The sequence below is a fragment of the Sciurus carolinensis genome, chromosome 10, assembly GCF_902686445.1.
Source record: "Sciurus carolinensis chromosome 10, mSciCar1.2, whole genome shotgun sequence".
Taxonomy (NCBI): Eukaryota; Metazoa; Chordata; class Mammalia; order Rodentia; family Sciuridae; genus Sciurus; species Sciurus carolinensis.
Window position 1 is genome coordinate 120,636,418 of NC_062222.1, and position 6,000 is coordinate 120,642,417.

The 6,000-nt window shown below is 45.1% G+C and overlaps 1 protein-coding gene across 1 annotated transcript in view; it reads right to left on the reverse strand.

Annotated features, from left to right (window-relative positions):
- Rbpj (recombination signal binding protein for immunoglobulin kappa J region) overlaps window positions 1-2,587 on the reverse strand; it is a 215,029-nt gene extending 212,442 nt beyond the window's left edge. The window contains exon 1 of the mRNA XM_047566232.1: window positions 2,496-2,587. The gene's annotated coding sequence lies outside the window, so the exon portion shown is untranslated. The remainder of the gene's footprint in view (window positions 1-2,495) is intronic.
- Between the last annotated feature and the right edge of the window lie 3,413 nt (window positions 2,588-6,000).

The window sequence follows — 6,000 nt, forward strand, 5'->3', positions numbered from 1 at the left end:
ATGATGTCATAAGTGAGAAGGATGGGAGGAACTTCAAGATGTTGCTTTCTAACCCCTCACTGTCCTCTGGTTACGCTAAAGCCTTCTGGAGAAGTTTATCCTCCTGCTTAGCAGACAGCTTCCGATCTGCTCCCCAGTCCTTTCCACTCACCCAGTGCAGAGGTCTTAGAGCCCTGGGGGTCTCTAACTTGACAGTGTAGCCAAGAGGCGGAGCGTGCCAAAGCAGAAGGCAGGTGGCGGGCTGGCCGTGGGGCTTCTTGTGATTGGGCAACTTCACTTCCCTGGCCTCGGTTTCCTCCTCTGTCAAGCTCAGGCGGATGGACTCCCTCTGCCCCTCCTGAGCACCAGGGCTCTGATTCTCTGATTAACTCCCTGGGACAGATGGCTGTTCACACTTTCTAGTGTTACCTCATGGTGGACAGTCCATTGTGACTGCTTTAAGCTTGTTCCAGTGTTGCCTCTTCCTTAAAACTGAGAATTTTCCCCTTATTTTAATTATACATTTTTTGATGCAATTTGAGATTCTGTGGTTGTTCTTGGGACTGCTGAAAATATGGATAGAATTCTACCCCATATTTCTGTTGCAGTGATATCTTATATACTATACAGTGTCTACATTTTAACCTAGATGGTTATTTTCAAAGGCTTAATATCAATTTTATATATATAATATCAATTTTATATGTATATATACACATATATATAAACTCAAAGGTGCTTAATCACTGAGCTAGATCTCCAGTGCTTTTTAGTCTTTATTTTGAAACAGAGTCTCACTAGGTTGCTCACAGCCTTGCTAAATCATGAGGCTGGCTTCAAACCTGCCTTAGCCTCCATAGCTGCTGGGATTACAGGCATGTGCCACCACACCTGGCTCATACTCTATTTTTTTAATAATATTTATATTTAAGAGCTATTCCAGATGAAACCAAACATAAAAACAGGAGGGGAAATAATGCTCATTTTTACATGTGCAGAGATTCAGGATGAATGAGCTTACATGCCTTCAATAATAACTCACAGTTACTAAGTGCAGGAGTTACGACCCCTTGATCCAAAACCTAGTTCTCAAGTCATGAGATCAAGTTTTTTGCAGAAACCACCAGCACTGCCACCCAGTAACACCACCCCTGGCTCAATTCTGCTACCTGCTGGGCACCTGACTCTGTGAACAGTGTCTCTTGCCTTTGAAGCAACCATGCAAGGAAAACATTATCATTTGCAGGTTAGTGATGGGAAAAATTGAGTTTCAGATAAATGAGGCATTATGGATTTGCTTTCTGGAGGCGTCAGACCTGAGATGGTTCTTTTGATGGTTCTGCCTCTTGGCTTAAGTACGCATCACCCCAAATGAGACTCGATGTGGTCTAATCTTCAGAGATTTTGGGGTCTTGTGAAAGTACAGTGAACATGTTGCGTCATGTTCAGTCAACTTGCACCTCGCTCACCGCTCATAAATTTTCCTGCCATGCACCATTCTGTCTCATTTCTTTTCTAGATTTTATTTTTATTCTTTAGAAATTTTTTTTATCATTTTTTCCTGGACCCTTAAAAGATCTCTGCTTTGATTTTAAGGGATGCACATTTAAAATGAATCTGGTGTTCTTAGAATTGGAGTGGCGTCCAGTACAAGAGTGGATCCTCGCTTACCTTCCCCTTTGCTCGTGCAGATGTGTATCCCAGGATTGTTCTGCACTCACTCATAGTCCATTTTCTTGATCACTTTGCATACCTAACCCCTGCCCAGTTTGTGTCTGTGTAATTCCTTTCTGATCTTTTGTGCTCTAAACCCATCCCCTACCTCCTGCTCTGGTGGCTACTGCTCAGAGCTTGGAAGCTACTGAAATTGTTTCCTAAACACCCAGTATACAGTAGGTGCTCAGTAATTGTATAGTTAGGGTAGGCATGCATGAATGAATGAGTGCATATGAGTGAATATTACTAATCTCCCAATAGCTTATGATTTTGAGGATAGTAGGTATGTTGGGGCTCTTCTCTGTCCCCCACAGAGCCTAGTATTACGCTTCCAGAAAGGATCCTGCTTTCAAATAAACAACTAACTTGGTCACTGTCACCAACCTACAGATGTATTTCTGGAGGAACTTTTAAAAAAAGAACATCTAAAACCTTAAATACTTCCAAGGTACCAAGACTGTTTTTGATTCCATGTGTTTCTCTCAAGCCTAAGTAAAGGAAAGTATGGAGTTAGAAGAACCCAAGGCAAGGTGAAAGGGCTCAGGAAGAAGCAGTGTTGTGGCTTAAGGAACTGAGAAGAGCATGGTGCTCCTGAAATAGGCAGCTTGGCCCTTCCGGGTTGGGCTTGGTCTTCCCTGAGTCAGAACCCTCCTGTGCAGAAGTTTAAATGGCAGAGGAGATGGTGAACTGGCCACACTTTGGGATGGCAGTGGTAAAAAGCAAATTCATAAGTCATGAATAAAGTATATTAGATATTTTGGGCACCACAACACAAGTACTTTCTTATAGGAGTCACTCACCTCAACACTGCTGGATGGAGCAGCCCAATCATCTTGAAGAGACCTCTCAATGCAGGCTCCTCTGGGAGGCTCAGCCTTAGAAAGAGAGTCTCTTCCACTGGAGTCTGCTGGCCACTCTGCCTGGCAGTAAAGGAAGTGAAAATGTCAAAACAAAGAGGAAGAAATTCAACATTCTCTCTAAGGGTAGAACTGCAGACACAAGCCCTTTTCCCCACTTGCGGGTTGGAGGATTCAGAAGTGCTTTGATTACAGAGAATATCTGGAAGGAGAAACAAGAATAAAACTTTCTTCCTTCTTGCTTTTCCTCAGAATATCCTCAATTCTGAGGTCTCATAGTTTTTAAAGAAATAAAAACAGCCTAGGAAGCAAATCACAGAGAGAGAAGGAAGATAAAGGATGCATGCGATAGCTGCTTTAGGGTAATTTGGTTTTCTTTCATGGTTAGTGGCTGCCTTTATGTTCTTGACTTCAGTTGTTTCTGTTGAATTGAAATCACTGAGTGACTATCTGATTTCCCCATCCTAGATGAAGACTTCATCATCATTTGGGCAAGATTCTCTGTCTTCTAGCTCTGGTAGCTGAGGTACAATGAGGTGTGGAAGTCCCACGAACCCATGACATGGTAAATGCCATGATGTCATTCTCCTGACCTTAATCTCTTGAATAGGTGTTGCACCCACAAACCACATAGCTGTGTCCTTCCTAGTCCCTCTTCATCTAGATGCTTGTCATCCCGATAGGACACTGCCTCCGGAGTGGGGCCTGGAGGATGTGCTGGCTGTGGATGGATGTGGACTGGACTGCTATCTCCATCCAGAGGCCGGGCATCCTGCGACGGCTACTGGTCCATTCAGTGTATGGTTGTTGGCCTCTGCTCTGGAGACTGATGTGCAAGGTGCCTGAGTCCTGCCACTTAATAATGGTGGGACTTGGGCAAGTTACCTAGTCTCTCTGTGTCTCAATTTGTTCATCTATAAAAGACGGGATAAAAATGACAACTTTCCTTAGATGATGGTTAAGATTAAATAAATACTGGTGAAGTGACTAGGCCTGTGCTGGGTAGGTGATGGGTCCTCAGTAAAGGTTATGATTGTTATTATCATTATAAGGTCTGATTGCATCTTTACCTGTCCAACCACCATGTCACAGGATTATAAAAATCAAGTGACATCAAACACATGGCCACTTGAACAAAAAGAATGAATGAATTAGCTGCACAATTGGGCAGGACTTTTCTGGCTCTTTCTAGCTTTTCTTGGGTAACTTTGTGGATTCACTGGCCTGCTGTAGGGTGGCTGGTTTGTCCTGATTTTTCTGGCACTTTGCTGGTTTTGGTGTGGAAAGTCCCAGAACCTGTGAAACCACTGTTACAGGCAAACTGGATGGTTGGTTACCCTAGGCCTCTGAAAGTGTCACTACTTTCAGAAAACATCAATGATCAACCAACCCCTTGGGCATTGCAGTTCCCTGTCCTGTGTCTCCTACTCCATGCCACTAGTAGGGAGTGAACTGGAGTGTGTGCCACAGTGTTGATCATTTGCACCAATTCGTCTTTCCTCATCACCTCCTCTGGCTGGGATGCTTCTGATTTTATTCTTTCATTCACTCACTGAATGGCCAGGAATGCTGGCCTGAACCCCAGTTCACCAAAATGGGGACAAATCTTGATAAGCTGAAGCCAAGCATGTAAGTCTAGTCTATTCGTGCATTTATTGCAGGATACCTGAGACAGAGATTCATAAAGCATGGAGGCTCTTTTTGGCTCATGGTCCTGGAAGTGGGAGGTCCAGGGCATGGCGGGGGCCTTGTGCTGCTTCAGCTTATGGTGGTGAGCAGGACACGTGGGTGCATGCAAAAGAGGCATACATGAGGGGAACTGCATTACAGCACATGAATCATGAGTTACTTGCTTTCATGGTGACAGATCCTGTCCTGAGAGAAAGGCATTGATCCCTCCTGACAGCCTATCACCTCTCAAAGGGCTGCCTCCCAACACCAGCACGAGGGTGACCAAATTTCAACGTGAGTCTCAGAGGTGACAAATCATATTCAAACCACGGCATCCCGTTCCTGGGAACTGAGCTGGCAGAGGATGTGGTACCACTGGGGTGGCATTATTAGTTGTTCAATGCTTTGGTGAGGAATGATGAGATGCTGTCCATGTGTCCCTCCTCCCCATCCCAGGACTCCTGTGCACAGCCTCCTCATGATCCAGCTACTAAAAGGTGAATGTCTCGCACCACAGGGAGACTTCTGGCTCCTGGCTCCAGGCCTCCAGTTTTACTGGGTCAATGTCCTCAACTTTGGTCTTATATTTTGTAGACTATCTCACCTGAGAGGGATCTATTTCTGAGAATAGGTGGCAACCCCAACAGCTCCATCCACTTCCCTGGGGGCAGTGACCCCAGTGGCAATACCCAGGGCCTAGGCCAGGGTGAAGCTGCTGTGCTTCTGTTCATAATGGCCGACACATTGAAGTCTTTGCCAGGCAAGTTTCCATGCTGTGATTCTGGGCACAGCCTCTAGTGCACTAGTCTTTCAAGAGATGCAACCTTTTAATAAGTTCCTTTTCTGCTTAAATCACTATGCCAGTTAGCTATTGCATGTATTATACCACCCTAAACTCAGTGGTATAGAACAATAACCTTTTATATAGCTGTGAGTCATCAACTGGGCTTGGCTTACCTGGGTTCATCTGTGCATCTGCAGTTGAGGGTCAGGTTGACTGGGAGTAGCTGTTCTGAGATGACCTCGTCCCAAACAAGCTGGGATGGCTCATTTCTGGTCCATGTGGTCTATAACCTCCAGCAGGTAAACTCAAGCATCAGGTCACAAAATAATGGCAGAATTCTGAGGGGAAAACAAAGAAGTGTGCAAAATAGCATAAGGCCCAGTCTCAGAAATGGCACGATGTCACTTCTGTCCATTCTGTTTGTCAAAATAAGACATAAACCCAGCCCAGATTTAACAGCTGGAGAAATGGACTCTGCCTCTGGTACCATGAGCATAGGTACAGGGAGAGCAGTAAATGGAAACATCTTTGCCTGTTACCACAGTCGTCTAGAGCTGATATCAGAAGTCCAACTTGTACTACGTGGCCAGTGGAAGATGAGGGAAGAAGAGATGGAAGGAAGCCAATTCCCCACAACTGACTGAAGAACTGGGGCAGATCTGTCTGGTGGACTGCCTCAATTCTGAGAGCCACGGCCTGGCTGGAGGAAGATACACATGAAGAAGACTAGGAAACGTCATTAGCTCCACTCAGCTTCCCTTGAGGTTGGAAGCGTACACGATTCCCCCCATGCTTTCTCCTTCTGCTCCAGAAATCAGTCTTGCTCTAGAAGGCAGCTTCTCCCTCAGCCTCTTTCCCAGAGACAAGAAGGAACCGTCTCCCCTACTCCACGTGGACTTGTACAATATCTAAACTTATGAGACTCTGGGATGTGGGTGTTGTTGGTTAATTGCATGACTAACTATCCTATCCTGTCTAATACAGTACCTTATG